Genomic DNA, 19,802 nt, shown 5'->3' with positions numbered 1-19,802 from the left:
CAGTGGTACCATCTTGCCTCACTGTAACCTCTGTCTACCGGGTTCCAGTGATTCTCCTGCCTCAGCCTCCTGAGTAGCTGGGACTACAGGTGTGTACCACCATGCCCAGCTAATTTTTGTATTTTTCAGTAGAGACGGGGTGGCCATGCTGGCCAGGCTGTTCTCAATATCCTGACCTTGTAATCCGCCTGCCTTGGACTCCCAAAATTCTGGGATTACAGGTGTGAGCTGCCTCACCCAGCTCATACTATTTTTTAATGGTGGCTATACCATTTTACAATCCCACCAACAGTGCACAAGGGTTCCGATTTTTCTGCATCCTTTCCAACAATTGTTATTTTCTGTTTCATTTGTTATTTTTTTATGCTAGCTGTCCTAATACGTGTGAGGTAGTATCCCACTGTGGTTTTTATTTGCATTTCCCTGAAGATTAATGTTAATCATGTTTTCATATGCTTATTGGCCATTTGTATGTCTTTTTTGGAGAACTGTCTATTCAAGTGCTTTGCCCATTTTTGAATTGGTTGTTTGGTTTTTGTTGTTATTGAGTTTTTGAAGTTCCCTGTATGTGTTAGATGTTAATCCTTTATCAGATATATGATTTGCAAGCATTTTCTCCATTCCATGGGTTACCCTTTACTCTGCTTAGTGTCTTTTGATGCACAGAATGTTTAAATTTTCATAAAGTTCAGTTTGTCTATTTTTTCTTTTATCGCCTTTGCTTTTGGTGTTATATCCAAGAAATCATCATCAAATTGAATGTTTTGAAGATTTTGTCCAATGTTTTCTTTTTCTTTCTTTCTTTCCTTTTCTTTTCTTTTCTTTTTTTTTTTAATTGAGACAGTTTCACTATTATTGCCTGGGCTGGAGTGCAATGGCATGATTTTGGCTCACGGAAACCTCCACCTCCAGATTCAAGTGATTCTCCTGCCTCGGCCTCCCAAGTAGCTAAGATTACAAGCACGCACCACCACACCCAGCTAATTTTTTGTACTTTTAGTAGAAACTACGTATCTCCAGGTTGGTCAGGCTGGTCTCGAACTCCTGACCTTAGGTGATCAGCCCATATCAGCCTCCCAAAGTGCTGGGATCACAGGTGTGAGCCACTGTGCCCAGTCTTGTCAAATTTTTTCTTGCAAGAGTTTTATAGTTCATTCATATTAATCCTTTCGATTTATTTTCAGAGCTTTACTTTTCCAGATAAAGGCTTTGGCCTAAACATGTCCTAGGTAAATTACACACAGATAAATTACCCATTGACAAAACCCAAAGATAATTCATTTTGTGTGCACACACACACACGTTTTAGGGTATCACTTGCCACTAGAAATAGAAAAAGCTTTTAACGGCAGTACAGAAATAATGCTTCGATGAACATTGGTGTACAAAGCTCTCTCTATATATATATTCTCTCTATAAAATATATATGTGTATATGTACACACACACACACATACACACACACAAACGATGGAACAGGCTAAACTGCTAAGCAAACCAAAAAATATATAGCAGTTCAAACAAAAAAAAAAGTTGATTTCTTGCTTAACATTCAAAATGAATATATGCAACTGACAGCAGGCTTTCTTCAACATGATGCTTCAGAGACCCATGCTCCTTCCTTCTTATGCTTCTTTTTTTGTTTTTTTGACACAGGATCTCATTATGTTGCCCAGGATGGACTTGAACTCCTGGGCTCAAGCAATCCTCCCACCTCAGCCACCCTAGTAGCTACGAAGTTTTTATGCCATCTTTAACACATGGCTTCCAAGGCTGCCATGTCCATTTTTGCCAAGATGGTGAGAGGGGACAGAGGAGCCACACTTGCTTGCTTCCTTTTTTTTGGAAATGGAGTCTTGCACTGTTGCCCAGGCTGGAGTGCAATGGCATGATCTTGGCTCACTGCAACCTCCTCTTCCCAGGTTCAAGTGATTCTCCTGCCTCAGCCTCCTGAGTAGCTGAGATTACAGGTGCCCACCACCATGCCCGGCTAATTTCTTTGTATTTTTGGTAGAGGTGGGGTTTCACTACGTTGCCCAGCCTGGTCTTGAACTCCTGACCTCGTGATGTGCCTTCTTTGACTTCCCAAAGTGCTGGGATTACAGGTGTGAGCCACCACATCCGGCCCCATACCTGCTTCTTAACCACCTTATTTTGGAAGTAGCACATAAAGCTTCTACTCTAAAGTCTGGCAATAACTAGTCACCTGGTCTTTCCTAGATGCAAGGCAGCTGGGAAATGCAGCCCCTGCTAGCACAGCTGCCTTCCAGTGACTGTTCTATGTCTGCACTGTCCAACAGGGTAGCCATCATGTTGTGGCTGTTGGGCACCTGGAATTTGGCTCGTCCAGGTTGAGATGGACTGTTGTAAAACACACACCAGAATTTAATGACTTAGCATAAAAATAAGAATGTAAACATCTCACTGATAATTTTTATATTGATTATATGTTGAAACAGCAATATTACATATATAGGGTTAAATAAAATATATTTAAAAGATTGATTTCACCTGTTTTTAAAAATATTCTTAATGGAGCTACTAGAAAATTTTTAATTACACATGTGTCTTGTATTCTATTTCTATTGGATGCTATTATAGAAATTAGCTTTCTCTGTTACACAGATTATTTATCTTATAGAATCAGGATAGAACACACATATGGGCCACACACAGAACTACAAGGAGGAATTGGAAAGATCTCTGAAATCAAAATGAGTCCACTCTCTTTTTCTTTCTTCCTCCCTCTTCCACTGAAGCTGCATGGTCACTGGTCTTTATCTGACTACCTGCTGGTTTGTCCTTTTTTCCCGTCTCTGCCTGTACGTGTGTCTCCCTCTCTTCCTTTATCTCTTTCATCTCTGCTCCAATCCACTGTGTCCAGGAGGATTGGGTCATGTGGCTTGCTGCCCATTCACCAATGGGAACATGTTCTCAGGAAGAGGGCACAGCTGGGTCAGACAAACTGACTGACATGTTTGCTTAGCATATAAAATGTGTAAACATTATGTGGGCTTGGCAGCTGTCAACATTCCCCAGTTTTTGCACTTAACAGACTATATTTGCTTTGAGGCCATTTGTAAGTACTCTGTGTTGAATAGGTGACACATCTAATCTTAGAGTATATTATTTAATTCATGTCATCACTAAAGAAAACATGTAACTAAGCTTTCTTTCTGGTGCTTGTACCAGTGCCCAGAAATAGTCAGCATCACTGACAAGCCTCAAATTTCCAACAGTGTACCTTGAATTCAATGCATACTCATATTGTAACAGATTTCGCCCATTAGACCAGGCTCACCATATGCATCAATTATATGAGGGTACAAACTTAATAAATGGGTGACATACTCCCAAATATAACTTTCCCATAGGTCTGGAACTTTGAAATTTTAGCATCGTTTTCTGTAGTTTAAGAAATGTATCCAAGTGGCCCCTGTTAAAATATATATATGTGACTAGAGACATTATTAGATTGCCAGATGCTTTTATATCTTCAGCAAGTATGTTTGTGCTAAACATTATCCTAAATCCATTCTCATCATTAACAATTTATCAGAAATAGATTTTTTGAATATTAGCTTTCCCCAGATAAAAAATTGGGCCCATAAAAAATGGAATGACAAGTAGTAACTTTTGTTGAAAGATAGGATTTGATTCACTTCAGAATATGCCATGAAAAATGAGCTTTAGTGGGATGCTGCAGAGGAGCTCCAAATAGCTCAGTTGTGGACTAGGACCCTGGGCATTTGGGAGGGAAGGGAGGTAGGAGATGGTACAGAAAGGGGAGGCAGTGGTGGCCCCCAAAACGCCTGTTGCCTACTTTACCATTCTGATGGAAGTTGAGCTTTGACGGTGATGCTCTTCTTTGCTGCTGCATTTCAGGACCTGCTTTGGGACTATGATCTTCAAAGTCAGCAGGAGTCTTCTAAGTTCCTGAGGGTCTTTTGAGCTGGTCTCAATAAGGGGATGACCTTCCATAAATGAGCTAATGAACAGCAAAGAGATATAATTCAATCAATTATTACTGCATTATTTTATAACCACATATATGCACTAAAAGACTATTTAAAACATTATGACACTTCTTAACATCCATAAATCTGTAATACAATTTGAACTTATTTTTAAAACTTGAGTTTGGCATTTCGCTGAATTTCATTAATTTTTCCTCCCTAATAGTCTGAGTATTCTGTTTCAGGTAACAACATTTGGTTCATATTATCCATAGGTATACATATTTCTTTCATATATATTAATATATTTTATTAAGTTCATATTGAGCAGGAAGGAAAATGGCTAGGAAAATTCAAGAAATAAATATCGTGTCATAGCGTATATGGATTAAATTTATAGGAAACTTTATTCGACATTTCACTCAGAAAAATATTATAGATCAATAAGACATCAAAGGTTTTTTAAAAGTTGACTAATGGATTAAAAGAAAGCTTATAGGTTTTACAACTCTTTGTGGTTCATAATAAAAATTAAAAACCATTTAATAGAATTCAAATTTAAGATGTTTAAGGTGGAAGAAAACAGTAACTAGAAAAAAAGCATTTTATTAAAATTTTATTGCAAAAAAACTATGACTAATGCAAAACGTTTATGAATGCAGAAAATTATGACTAATTTTATTTTGGCTCAAAACACTGATACAATATTTATAGAAAAATTATAATTTTCTTAGTGTTTATTATTATTATTATTTTTTTTGAGACAGAATCTCACTCTGTCACCCAGGCTGGAGTGCAGTGGCTCAGTCTCGGCTTACTGCAAGCTCTGCCTCTCAGGTTCAAGCGTTTCTCCCGCCTCGGCCTCAGGCAGAGCTAGGACTACAGGAGAGTGCCACCACGCCCGGCAATTTTTTTTTTAATTATTTTTTTTATTTTTAGTAGAGACAGGGTTTCACCGTGTTAGCCAGGATGGCCTTGATCTCCTGACTTCAGCCTCTGAAACTGCTGGGATTACAGGTATAAGCCCACCGCACCCAGCCAATTTTCTTAGCTTTTAACAATATTCACTTATATATTGTATTAAGATATCCTCAGACAAAAAAGAATACCTATGTGAGCAACTGCAAAAATGAAAGGGTTTGGGGAAATTTCTTTAGCCAATTTCCTTAATATAACGACTTGGATAATATGTAAAAGTGGCTAGGATCTTTAAATAAGAGGTCAGGAGTTAAGAGAGAGGACTATTTGCTTACTAAACTAAAAGGGAGAATAAAAAAGGAATGCTACTAAGGTAGGAAACAGACAAATCTATAGACCTCTGAGGAGTTGGTTTCTGTAAATACGGGCCTCTTTTCCAGTAAACTGTCATTTCCTACCTGTGCTGTTTAGCTTAATAGTAGAATTTTACCATAATCGAAAGTTAAGTAAGGCTTACTAAAATTCTTGAGTGTTTTCCTTTGGTGAATTCCATCATTACTATGATGCCGATTTGTCAGAGTCTGACACAAATGATATATAATGTTGGAAAATTGAGTTTAAAATACACTTCTCTTTTATATTCTCATTCCCATAATAGAGAAACAGAAAATTGAGTCTAATGCTGCTGTGTTACTGACACTTCAAAAAAGATCTAATTAGTTTCTCTGACAAAGCAGTAAATCTTCAAATTAAAGAGTTCAGGAGTGCTGAGCCCCATCAATTCTCTAAGGAAATTTACATAGGAATGAGTTTTAAACACATCCTTCCACGTGCTTCCCACGAGGCAGTCAGTGCTGCCCCCTGACAAAAGTCAAACATCAATATACCTGGAATATAGACGATTCAATCTCAGGCATGTAATATTAATAAAATAAAATTCCATGATGTTAAGGAATTAAAAGTCAATCTCCAGAATGCTAGAGAATGAGACAGAAAAAATCTCAATAAATACAAAAGGTCACGTTCTTCTACAACAATAAACAGCAGTATTTTTTAAAAACCATACTATACTGTTCAGCAGTACTGTTGTTTTTAAAACAACAGTATTATGAAAGACTATGGCTTGTTTTAAGTGTTTTACACAGGCTGGATTTTTAATTGTTTCATCAACTCTATGTGGTTGATGCTATTATTCCCATTGTACAGACGAGAGAACAGGGGCATAAACAGATCGAGTAACTTCATAAGACTATACTGCTGGAGGGTATCGATAACAAAAGCTGTGATTGTGCCAGCTATGTTCCCTTGGCCTTATTAATATAACGCACACCCGAATCTCACACCTACCTGCCAGGTCCTGTGGAAGTCTATTTTGTGTTGTGCAAGGCAGACCCCAAAATCCAGAACTAGAATCAGTACCTACCCTCTTCCAGGGTCCCTCAAGCAAGGACTCATGTGATTTAGTGTATAATATCCAGCTCCCTCACCCCTCAAGTGGGAAAATCCAAAGTACATGTTCTGTATTGGCTACAAGAGTTCCCAAATAAGATTAAACTCTAGCTATCCACAGTCATAACTCACTTGAAAATTCATCATTTATTGTCTGTCTCCTCTTTCCTTTCCTACTTCCTCAGTTTCCATCAGTGATTCCTAAGATCACCTTCCAAATAAACTATTTTCACTCATATCTGTGTCTCAGGGTCTGTTTTTGGGAATCCAAACTAAAAAAGACCACTATTCAGGATTAGAACCCAAACAGCCTGGCTACAGAATCTATAAGATTAATCACAATATACTGCCCATTCTCAAAAAGTTGATACATATTTTGTAAAAATTGTCTCAAGTCATGATAGAAGGAAAAATCATTCCCCATTTTACATTCCAACTTCCTGTCGAGAATGGTGAAGGGCCTGAGATTTTACTTTTTGCGGGCTAACAAATTAGCCTGCCACAGAGTATGATGATCATTAGAAGACACAAGACTCCTGGGGCAGAGACAGGAGGCTTTATTCCCTACAGCAAGAGAAGTAGACAGAGTATCAGCCTTTTCACCAGTACCGCAAGGCCCACTTCCCACAGGGCAACAGGGACAAGCCCAGATAGAGAGCTCCACATAAAATTGATTGTGTTACAGTGGAGAAACCCAAAAGTTAGGGAATCTTTTATACGGAATAGTAAGCATGCCTGCTGTTTGCTCCGTAAAGAGACATTTTCTCTGTCTTCCAAGGTTATTATATAAAAATCCTTGGAAAAATAGTCTGTAATAAAGGAAATCAGTGCCTCACTTGCAAGATATGCAAGAGATCAATGGAAAATTATCTTCCAGCATTTCCATACTCTGAAATCAAGAAAGATGTTTATAGTTTTATCACACACTAAAAACATATAATTATGCTAATAGAAAATGGCAAAAACAAACAAAGGGTAATTTTTAAAAAAATGTTGATGACATTGTTCTTTTCTGTCTTTGCTTTTTTGTTTTCAAAGCATAAATACATTTTGATTTGATACCCATAATAATCCTGTCAGGTTAGTATTTTATAACTGATGGAAAACTGACTCACAAGATAAGGTGTTTCACTGAAACTCATCTAGTGAGTGATGGGCCTGAAACTTAAACCCAAAACTAACTTCAAAGCGGCCAAACACTTGCCTAATGGTTCTAGAATCGATGGACAACTGCCTAGAATGTAAAACCTAAAAGGAGACTTAGTGGTTCCTTTCATTTCTTCAGTGCTGCCACACATGCACATCAGGATTTCAAAAATAACATTGAAGACAAATGGGGAAGGGATAGATGTAAGTGGAGGACAGGACATAAATGATCTTTTTATTTTCTAATGTTCAACTCTCCTTCTGTTCATGTTTTTTTAAGGTGGGTTGCACCATGTAAATCAGAAAAGCCATAGGTTTAGAATTGAGCTGTGAAACAATTTCCAGAATTATAGCATTTTCACTCAAATGGCTGAAATATATATGTATTAAGTATTTCAGAATTTCTTGCCTTTTTCCCATCAGGGAAATCTGCACAATTCGAGTTCATTCAAAAGAGCAAGCTAATATTACACTCTCGGACATACTATTTAGAGCATTAGGGTGTCCCCGTTTACGACATACATGATATCTGGAAAAAAAAGTATATAGATGAAATTCTACTATATCAAATTACAACTGAAGGGCATTATGGAAATTTGTTACTTAAAAGGATCCTATAGTGAATCCATTTTGAAAAATCAGCTGTATGGGTCGGGCGCGGTAGCTGACGCCTGTAATCCCAGCACTTTGGGAGGCCGAGGCCGGTGGATAACGAGGTCAGATGATCGAGACCATCCTGGTCAACATGGTGAAACCCCATCTCTACTAAAAACACACAAAAAATTAGCTGGGCAGGGTGGCACGTGCCTGTAATCCCAGCTACTCGGGAGGCTGAGGCAGGAGAATTGCCTGAACCCAGGAGGCGGAGGTTGCGGTGAGCCGAGATCGCGCCAATTGCACTCCAGCCTGGGTAACAAGAGTGAAACTCCGTCTCAAAAAAAAAAAAAAAAAAAATTAGCAGATCGTGGTGGTGTGCGCCTGTAATTCCAGCTACTTGGGAGGCAGAGGCCAGAGAATCATTTGAACCTGGGAGGTGGAGGTTACAGTGAACCGAGGTTTCGCCGTCGCACCCCAGCCTGGGTGACAGTGGGAGACTACATCTCAAAACAAAAACAAAAACAAAAACAACAAAACAGTTGTACTTAGAGACACACGGTGACTAATGGGAAAACCTTGACCGAAGAGTAGAAATTCTGGGATCCTAGTGCTGGCGAACATCTGTGTCATTTGTAAGGAAGGGTTGGGGACATTGAATTAGATAATCTGTAAAGGTTTCCAGTTCAATTTTCCCTTTCCTGGAGTGCGGTGGCTAACAGCATTGGCTGTATACCCAGGCAGACAAAGACACGGTTTCAGAGTTGTGCTGCTCACTGGATGTGTACCCTCTGCATGTCATATAACCTTCAAGCTTGTTCCCTAACCTGTAAAACAAGGATAATTCCCCTTACTTCAAATGACACTTGTATTAAATTAGATAACATTTATTAAGCACTTTGTGAAGTTCGTGGCAGATACTGGGCACTTGATAAATTGCAACCAAAGTCAGTATTAATTCTATGGTTTCATAATCAATTCACTTAATGTGAGATTTTCTATAATACAAGCATTTTCTGGACTCTTTTAAATAATGTCTGACTACAAGTAGTTTAATCCATGCACTTATGTTTTTCCCGACATTTTATTGAAAAATTTTAGACATAATGAAAAGCCGAAAGAACTGTGCAGTGGTATTATCACATATTTTTCTACCCATCCCTTTATCAATCCAAAATCCTTATTGTTTTGATGCACTACAAATCCAGTTGAAAACATCAGTATACATCACCCCCAAACATGCCAGCCTGCATAGTTAAACAGAGTTTAGAATAAATAGAGTCGGTGGTGGGTTTTTTTCTTTTTGAGCTAAAATTTCACAATAATAAAATAATATATTTATTTTTATATTTTAAGGTGATTTAGATATTCAGAATTGAGTGATTGATTATATTTGCTGTAACACAATGCATCAGGTGGGTTTAAAATCCTGGTGCTAAAGGAAAACCTTACCTTATAGTCTAGACGAAACACACCAAGTTTCTCTTTAGTTGGTTAATCTATTCGGGCACATGCAGCCTGACACACAGTATACCCAAATCCAAGAAACAATTAACTGCAATAAAAGAAGTTCTACTGTGGTTACTAAAAAAAATCTATTAACTATAGTTGGAACATTTAGATAAATATAAATTTTCTGGTAAACTGAGAAAATTTTTTTGCTTCAAAACTTGTTGAAACTTTAGCTCCGTTCTCTAACATATAACAATTAGCAGAACTAAATCTTTTCTCAAAGATGGTCATCATGAGTAAAGATCATAGCAACAGATAGAAATAAAGAAGTTGCAAATGGCATGGAAATTGACTGACTTTGTGGGGCCCCATCCCCACCCCAAACCAAGCACATGAGTGTGTTTCCTTTACTGGCTAGTTTATTTGTTGGTTTGGTTTTGCATATTGTTTTTTTGTTTTACATGTTTCCTTTGATGGCAATTACTTCATCAGAGCAGAGAAACAAAGCCTGATTCCTGGGTCCTGGTTCCTTAAGGCTTTTCTGTATACTACACTAAATTCACTCTGAACACACTAGTAGCTTTTTCAAAGTGAGGGGACAATTCAGCAGGGCATTAGGCACATGGGTCAGGAATGCAGCCACACACACTTCTCCCCAGAGCTCTGCCACCTGGTAGCTTTATGACCTCAGGCAAACCTCTCCACCTTGCTAAGGTAAGAGTATTATTATATTTTCAGTCTATTACTGAAAACTGCAACATGGTAGTCTATCAAGGTCTTAAGCACAGCCTTGCCATCTTTCAGTCATGCAGCGACATCCACTGAATGCCTCCTAAGTGCAGAACACTCAGGATGGCAACAAAAATATTTATTTTAAATTTCCAACTTTTAGGAGCTTTATCCCATGATCCTGTGTAACTGGAATAAAGTGTCTGAAATAGACTATTCAACAGAAAGATGACATAGTTGTGAAATATCTGACTCTAGAATTGGACAAACCTGAAATTAGATAAAGGGTCTGAATTCCTCTCTCATGACTTACTTATGTGGTGACCTTAAGCAAGTTACTTAACCTCTCTCTGATATGACAAGTTACTTAATCACTTGGAGATATGACTTTCTTACCTGTAAAACGAGGAAAACAACAAAACACAAACAGACGTTTACTAAGTGCTTATTATTTGCAAGGTGCTGAGTGAGGCATACTTAACATTCCCTCATTTGATTCTCATGACCATCTCCCGAGGTAGGTACTGTTATCTCCTTATTTATATTTATAAAAAGGAGCACCCTGGGGCATTTGGCTAGTTAGTGCAGAGCCCAGGGTTGACCCCAGTGCTCTCTGTCACAATGCTATTATAATGATACTCAGTCACTCAGGACTGTGTGAGGATGTAAAGAAAAACGCAGTCATGACACAGGCACCCCGGTGGTGTTCAATCAGTGGGAGCCCTCTGTTCCCTTGCAAAAGTATGACCCCATGAACATGCCAGAAATTATACCTTACTTCAGGAAGTTAGGACAGGTGTGGTGGCTAATGCCTGTAAGCCCAGCACTTTGGGAGGCCAAGGCGGGCAGATCACCTGAAGTCAGGAGTTCGAGACCAGCCTGGCCAGCATGGTGAAACCTCGTCTCTACTAAAAATACAAAAATTAGCCGAGTGTGGTGGTGCACACCTGTGATCCCAGCTACTCAGGAGGCTGAAGCAGGAGAATGGTTCAACCCAGGGGGCGGAGGTTGCAGTGAACTGAGATTGCACCACTGCACTCCAGCCTGGGCAACAGAGCAAGACTCTGTCTCAAGAAAAAAACAAACAAACAAACAAAAAAAACCAAAAAGCAACATATCCAGAGTCTGGAGAACATAGCAAGCTTACATCTCTACTAAAAAAAATGATAGGCAGATAGACCAGAAAGACAGATGGAGCCAGCCAGATAAATAGATAGATAGACAGAGCCCGAGAGACAGAGATAGATGACAGGTAGATAGATGACTGATAGATAGATAGATAGATAGCCAGGCAGGATGGCAAAAAAAAAAAAAAAAAAAGGAAGTTAGTAAATGTTCCCCAAAAAAGAAGCAATAAATTATGAACAGATCTGACCTGAAACTAACTTCTATTCCCAAAGGGAAGTTTCCTTGTTATTCCAGCTCTTCACATCTTAGGGAGACACATGCACTTTTGCCACCTAATGGTAAAGACAGGGTCAAGTGCTTGAGGGGTTCCACGATGACTGATACACATTTTTGCATCCGTCAAGTATAAACATTTCCGCCCTAAACACCCCAATACCAAATTCTCACATACCCCCTTACTCTTCTTAGGAGTGTCCAAAATGAACCCAAGATCATACTTTATTCTTTGGAGATGTCTTGATTAATTTTTAATGTAATATGCCAGTTTCTTATCAACAAGGAGGAGATGAAGAACCGAATCCCAGTGTCCTCCTCAGGAGCCAGATTAGGAGCAGGAGACTCTCAGAGAGCTACACGGAGCCCTCTCCCGAGAATCTTATATTTGTGGTTTCTTCCTCATATATTGGCTCAAGTAGGACACATACTTGAATTCCTTTGTCACATTATTTTCTCATGTGTTTCATATAGATGTGTCTGTCTTACTAGAAATTTTGGCAAAATGATAAAGTGGTTTCTTTTTTTTTTTTTTTTTCTTGAGTTTGGGTCTTACTCTATTGTCCAGGCTGAAGTGCAGTGGTGCTATCACAGCTCACCACAGTTTCGACCTCCTGGGCTCAGCTGATCCTCTCACCTCAGCGTCCTGAGTAGCTGGGACTACATGTGCACACCACCACATCTGGCTAACTTGAAAAACGTTTTTTTTGGCAGGCTGGACACATTGGCTCACACCTGTAATCCAAGGGAATTTGGGAAGTTGAGGCCAGATGATCATCTGAGGTTGGGAGTTCGAGACCAGCCTGGCCAACATGGTGAAATCCCATCTCTAATAAAAATACCCTGACTGTACTCGAGAGGCTGGGGAGAGAGAATGGCTTAAACCTGGGAGGTGGAGATTGCAGTGAGCCAAGATTGCACCATGGCACTCCAGCCTGGGCAACAGAGAGAGACTGCATCTAAAAAAAAAATAACAACAACAACAAAAAAATATATATATATTTTTGTAGAGATGAGGCTTACCATGTAGCCCAGACTGGTCTGGTCCCATAGCTACTTATTGAGTCTAGTCTATAAATTAGCATGTAGTTAATTGGGTTTCTGTGATTTTGTGCGTTTGGTCTCCCCCTCCCCCTCCCCCTCCCCCTCCCCCTCCCCCTGCCCCTGCCCCTGTCCCTGCCCCTGATGGAGTCTTGCTCTGTCTCCCAGGCTGGTACCATCTCACCTCACTGCTGGCACCATCTCACCTCACTGCAACCTCCACCTCCCGGGTTCACATTCTCCTGCCTCAGCCTACTGAGTAGCTGGGACTACAGGTGCATGCCACCATGCTCGATTAATTTTTTGTATTTTTAGTAGAGACAGGGTTTCACTGTGTTAGCCAGAATGGTCTCAATCTCTTGACCTTGTGATCCACCCACCTGGGCCTCCCAGAGTGCTGGGATTATAGGTGTGAGCCACCGCACCCGGCCAGTTTGCTTTGTTTTTACAGGAGAGCGTTTTGGAGGGTAAAGGGCCTCTTTCTCATGTCAAGTTGCACCACATGTGCATCCACCTTGTTCTCATTTGCCTGTGGCTAGTCTAGTCTATAGATTACATAAAAGCAAGTAACAGGGAATGAGGTTTCTCCAAGAGCGTCTGAAAGAGCAGCCTACAACCCCTGATAGGAGAGTGCAGGTGTTTGTGGAAATGTGCAAGCCCACGGCAACTTCTGCAATAAGCTTCACCTTTCCTGGGGTCCCAGGTTATGATGTACTTTTCTTTGCTCTCATCATCTGAGAACTATTGTGGATAAGAACTATTCTTTCAGTGCAGTTTGAGTCCTGAGATCATGCACTTTCATTAGCCAAACACTATTATATACACACACACACACACGCACACATACACACTTCCTTGACATTCTCCTTCACATTCATTAATCTCCATGTAAATCTCTTCAGAAAGAGACAAACATGCTGTGTACCAATAAGTGGTAATGGTTGACTGTAAAGATCTATTCCACCTCTATGACTAGTATTAACTATGCCCATCCCCCTTGCCACTGAATGGATTAAAATAGGAATGTAATTTAGTCCTGACTAATGAGCCATGAGAGAGAGTCTCCTGCCTCTGGGAACAGTTTCCTTCCTCATAGTAAAGACCTATAAGAAAGAGACAGTCTCCCTTCTTCCTTTGGACTTCGTTGTATCGTGATACCTATAATGACTGTAGCTACCTCACCAGCAATCAAGTACAAGGCCAGGGCCAAGAAAACTGTCACAGTGTTGAGCCAGAGCACTGCGATGTAGCATGCCTGGAATCCGTCCTGCCTCTGGACTTCGCATTATATGACATAATATATTTGATTATGCCAATTGGAGTTAGGTTTTTTGTTACTTGCAGTGGAAAGCAGTTTAGCTGATTCAGGTGCTGTCTTGGTCTTATTTGGGTTGCTATAACAGAATATCTGTGAGCGGGCAATTTATAAAGAAAAAAGGTTTATTTAGCTCACGGTTCTGCAGGGTGGAAAGTACAGGAAGCATGGCGCCAGCATCTGCTTGGCCTATGATGAGGGGCCTGAGCTAGGTCAGAACAGGATGATGGTCAAAGGGGAAGAGAACATGTGTGCAGAGAGATGAAAGAGGAGGAAGAACCTCACTTTGTAACAACCTCCTTTCAGAGGAATTTTTTTTTTGAGACAGAGTCTCACTCTGTCACCCAAGCTGGAGTGCAGTGGCACGATCATGGCTCACTGCAGCGTTGACTTCTCGGGCTCAGGTGATTCTCCCACTTCAGCCTCTTAAGTATCTGAGATGACAAGCACACATCGCCATACCCAGGTAACTTTGTGTGTGTGTGTGTGTGTGTGTGTGTGTGTGTGTGTGTGTATTTAGCAGAGATGGGTATTCGCCGTGTTGCCCAGGCTAGTCTCAAACCCCTGAGTTCAAGTGATCTGCCTGCTTTGGCCTCCCAAATTGCTGGGATTACAGGTGTGAGCCACTGCACTTGGCCACGGGAATCTATTCCTGGAGCACTAGTCCAGTCTTGTGAGAACTCACTACTGCAAGAATGGCACCAAGTCATTCATGGGGATCTGCCCACGATTCAAAATGATTCAATACCTCCTACTAGGCCCCACCTCCAACACCACCACACTGGGGATCAAATTTCAACATGAGTTCTGATGGAAACAAACAAACTATATCCAAACCATAACAGATGCACTATAATTTTCATGGGCAAACTTAATTCTTAGCAATCATCTAATATCAAGTATTTCTCTAGTTACTCATCTACTCCATTGCTTTGAGTAGATAATTATAATTACTAATATTCATTGAGTTCAAAGGTATTAGCTATTGATATGGAGGAGCGTCTGCTGACTTGTTTCAAAACGCAATATTTCATGCCTGTAATCCCAGCACTGTGGGAGGCTGAGGTGGGCGCATCACTTGAGGTCAGGAGTTTGAGACTAGCCTGGTGAAACCTAGTCTCTACAAAAAATGCAAAAATTAGCCAGTCATGGTGGCGGGTGCCTGTAATCCCAGCTACTCCGGAGGCTGAGGCAGGAGAATCACTTGAACCCCAGAGGCAGAGGTTGTAGTGAGCCAAGATCGTGCCACTGCACTCCAGCTTGGGTAACAGAGTGAGACCTGTCTTAATAATAATAATAATAATAATAGTAATAAGCAGTATTGCTTGTATTCAACTAATTTGTAATCCTTCCCTATCCTTCACACAGTTGCTCATTAGCATATAGCACTGATTAGTGTAACATTGGGAGTAGCCATGAAAATTCATCAAAAACCAATAATGAATGAATTGATCAAACTACAGCCACATGGACCATCCCAATTACCTCTAGAAGCTTGGACATGATTATGGGAAGAACTGCCTTCTTATCAATAGATATAAAAAAGTACTTCAGCCTGTAATCCTGGCACTTTGGGAGGCCTAGGTGGGAGGATAGTTTGAGCCTAGGTCGAGACCAGCCTGGGCAACATAGCAAGACCTCATCTATACAACAAATAAAAAAAGCCAAGCATAGTGGTGCATAGCTGTGGTCCCAGGTACTCTGGAGGCTGAGGTGGAAGCATCACTTGAGGCCAGGAGTTGAAGGCTGCAGTGAGCTGTGACTGCACCACTGTATCCGGCCTGGGAGACAGTGAGACTCCACTTCAAATTTTAATACAAGGACTTCCTTTTTTCAACCTGGGAACTTCCTTCATAGATAAGCGACAGCTAGTGGAAAGGTCTAGATAAATGAACATTTCAGGGAAGATGAATACTGATTGGAGAGTGATATGGTTGAGAGAGGACTGAAAGTATAGGTACCAGATATGAATAAAAGAGAGGTCACTGTGTAAGAAATAATGGAAGTGGGCATCAGGAAAGAGACAGACACACAGAATGTGGTAGTAGTTGCATAAGTGCAGGCCAGGCACAGTGGTTCACGCCTGTTATCCTAACACTTTGGGAGGTCGAGCAGGCAGATGGATTGCCTGAGCTCAGGAGTTTGAGACCAGCCTGGGAAACATGGTGAAACCCACCTTTACTAAAAATACAAAAAATTAGCCGCGCGTGGTGGTGCACACCTGCAGCCCCAGCCGTTCAGGAGACTGAGGCATGAGAACTGAGGCATGGATCCAGAAGGCAGAGGTTGCAGTGAGCCAATATCGCACCTGCACCGCTGCACTCCAGCCTGGGAAGTGAAACTGTCTCCACAAAAAAAGAAAGCAAGCAAGCAAGCAGAAACTAGTAAACATGTATTTGTCATTTCCCAAATTTAGGGGTGAAAACACAAAGATAAGCTTAGAAATTAACAATAAAATAACTTCTAATACTCTCTGAGATCAAAGTATGTGTGGGGTGCTGTGCTAAATACTTCATCTACATTATTTCATTTAATCCTCAAACTAGTCTTATGAGGTTAGTACTATTATTGGCCTAATTTTACTAATGAGAATAAATGGGGCTCACTTAATATACTACAGAATTCAGATTAGAACCCAGATACTCTGACTCCAGAAGTGGCATTTTTAAGCACTGTGATCTGTTGTTTCACAGTTTAAAATATGAGTTAACATGGCAACGCACAGAGCCACTGCTAATCTACATGGTGGCTTTGTGCAAATCAGAAAAAAAGAAAAGGCCCTGCCCACCACTGGAACAAATTCAGTTTCCACAGCTTTACAGCTGAGAGTGGAGTTGGCATCTTTGATCAAGCAAACAGGTGCTCCTTCCTCTAAGTGATAAAGGCCCTTGCAGGACACAGGCCTTGGATATCTGTCTCCATTTGCCTCCTCAGCTAGACACCTCCCTAAAGTGTACAGACTCTGTAACTCTATGAGGGGCTTTACCATAATTTATATTAATACGTTTTTTACTTTTATCACTCTAAGGGCTTGCTTGCAAGCTCTCTACACAAATATTCCTTGTTAGCCTCTCCAGATCTAGTCTCCACCTTTCTTCATCCTGGATAGTTGTACCCTGGTGACTTTTGTTATTTTTTTGAGACGGAGTTTCACTCGTTGCCCAGGCTGGAGTACAATGGTACAGTCTTGGCTCACTGCAACCTCTACCTCCCGGGTTCAAGTGATTCTCCTGCCTCAGCCTCCCGAGTAACTGGGATTACAGGCATGCACCACCATGCCCGGCTAATTTTTTGTATTTTTAGTAGAAACGGTGTTTCACCATGTTAGACAGGCTGGTTTCAAACTCCTGACCTCAGGTGATTCACCTTCCTTGGCCTCCCAAAGTGCTGGGATTACAGGTGTGAGCCACCACACCCAGCCACCCTGGTGACATTTATGGACTCAATCAATGGCTCCCTTGAGTGCTGGCTTCCAGTTAGGTTCATAAAATGGAAGGCACCAGCCAGAAGTCCCACGGAAGGATACTGAGGCAGGTATTTTGTCTGTTGGTAGCCTTCTCACTGTGTCGGGAAGCATCAGTAGCTTTGGTTCCCCGTCAAGGCCTCAGTGTGTCAGGCAGCTCTCTCCCGTAGTAACAGCAAGAACCTCTGGTGGCCACTTTGCCCTTCAAGCCTGGAAGCAGTACAAGGCCCCCTGCTCTTGCTAGTCCTAAGATGCTTCATCATGCCTTGATCGCACTCTAACTCTACCCATACTCTGTGGAAGTCGTGTCGTTAAACTCTTGTCAATTTCCTTGTTGGAGTGAGCCATCTGTTTCCTGCCAGGACGCTGAGTGACACATAGGGGAAAAAAACTTTGATGATTTTAAGCAAAAATGGAATCTGGGGAAGGCATGTTGGGAGTTACAGAAATTAGGGGAGGTAGGAGAACAAGCAGGAACCAGAGGACAGCTAGAAAGTCAAGGAGCAGGAATTGCAAGTAAAGTCATTCTGTGGGAAGAGCCCAGGCCACCCTGTGTCTTTGGCCACCTACTCAAGAGTCAGAGCTTCCAGAGAAGGTCCAATTGCTTGTGTCTCCCTCACACCTCCACTCCTAGGACGAACTGGGCAGAGGACAGGGAAGATCTGCAGACTAACCGTGGTAGGAAGTGAAGCCACTATCTACCCAGACCACACCCAGTGGGTGATTCCTTTAAAACAAGAGACCAGGGTGCTAATAGGAAATATCTCCTCCCCTCCCAAAGAAAGGACAAATATCACTACACGAATTAACAGAAGAATAGGAAACCACCTTTACAACAAACATCTAGAGTAGATTTTTTTCTTAAAAAAAAAACCCAGGCCTGGCGCAGTGGCTCACGCCTGTAATCCCAGAACTTTGGGAGGCCGAGGCGGATGGATCATGAGGTCAAGAGATCGAGACCATCTTGGTCAATATGGTGAAACCCCGTCTCTACTAAAGATACAAAAAATTAGCTGGGCATGGTGGTGCGTGCCTGTAATCCCAGCTACTCGGGAGGCTGAGGCAGGAGAATTGCCTGAACCCAGGAGGCGGAGGTTGCGGTGAGCCGAGATTGCGCCATTGCACTCCAGCCTGGGTCACAAGAGCGAAACTCCGTCTCAAAAAAAAAAAAAACCAAAAAAAAAAACCCAAAGGTTCATGTAGAGATAGCCACTTCTCAATGAGAATTGCAGTAACAGAGAATTTCCATACCATTGTTAATCAATTTCCCATACATGAAAATTCTTTAAAAGGTTTTTAATTGGGTTACATGTAAAGTTGCTGGTTTTATCCTAACAAGGCATCCACCTGTCACACTATTTCAGAACTGTCCATTAAAGGGATTTTTTTGCCCAATATCCAACCATGTAAAAATTAGAGAACTCAGAGACCAACAACTTAAAAGTCAACTTACTCTAGGAATTCATGTTATCAATTTTGGGCTAGAAATTTTTTCTTCTTTTGAGACCAAGTTTTGCTCTTGGGAGTCCAGACTGGAGTGCAATGGCGCAATCTTGGCTCACCGCAACCTCTACCTCCCGGGTTCAAGCGATTCTCCTGCTTCAGCCTCCCAAGTAGCTGGGATTACAGGTAACTGCCACCATGCCCGGCTAATTTTTTTTTGCATTTTTAGTAGAGATGGGGTTTCACCACACTGACCAGGCTGGTCTTGAACTTCTGACCTCAGGTGATCTGCCCGCCTTGGCCTCCCAAAGTGCTGGGATTACAGGTGTGAGCCACCATGCCCAGCCTGATCCCAACAATTTTCATATCTTTTAGACCTTAAAGTTTCTTCTCTTTATAAGGGCTCCTTCTCTCAGATTTTGATATCTATCAGTTTTAGATATAAGAGTTAAGAATATAGTTTTATTAGGAACTGAAGAGAAGTAGCTTATTAGAGAAGTTTAAAGATATGCCATTGCCAGGTGAGGTGGCTCATGCTTGTAATCCCAGGACTTTGGGAGGCTGAGGCAGGCAGATCACAAGGTCAGGAGTTTGAGACCAGCCTGGCCAGCATGTTGAAACCCCATCTTTATTAAAATACAAAAAATTAGCATGGGCTACTCGGCTACTAGGGAGGCTGAGGCAGGAGAATTGCTTGAACCCAGCAGAAGGAGGTTGCAGTGAGCTGAGTTCATGCTACTTCACTCCAGCCTGGATGACAGAGTGAGACTCTGTCTAAAAAAAAAAAAAAGATAATTCCATTTTAGCCATTTTATTACATTTGTCCACTGTAGTATTTATAATTCATACAATTACTAAATCTAACATAAAATTTAGACTATTACTTTTATAGCTCT

At 41.1% G+C, this 19,802-nt stretch overlaps 1 long non-coding RNA gene across 5 annotated transcripts in view; it reads right to left on the bottom strand.

Annotated features, from left to right (window-relative positions):
* The window catches only part of LOC118154772 (uncharacterized), a 122,328-nt gene that overhangs the window by 98,749 nt on the left and 3,777 nt on the right, over window positions 1-19,802 (bottom strand). For 3 of the 5 annotated variants that reach the window (XR_013519131.1, XR_013519130.1, XR_013519129.1), the window contains 3 exons: window positions 9,515-9,617; window positions 5,761-5,850; window positions 3,828-3,987 (listed from right to left, as the gene is read on the bottom strand). This is a non-coding gene — a long non-coding RNA (uncharacterized LOC118154772). Of the gene's footprint in view, window positions 1-3,827; window positions 3,988-5,760; window positions 5,851-5,888; window positions 8,890-9,514; window positions 9,618-19,802 lie in introns of those variants that run through there. The other 2 variants (XR_008482301.2, XR_013519128.1) reach the window with 2 other exon arrangements.

The sequence above is a fragment of the Callithrix jacchus genome, chromosome 6 (assembly GCF_049354715.1).
Source record: "Callithrix jacchus isolate 240 chromosome 6, calJac240_pri, whole genome shotgun sequence".
In the NCBI taxonomy this organism is placed as follows: Eukaryota; Metazoa; Chordata; class Mammalia; order Primates; family Cebidae; genus Callithrix; species Callithrix jacchus.
Note: the sequence above shows the minus strand (reverse complement) of the source record. Positions and strands in the feature narration are given on the sequence as shown.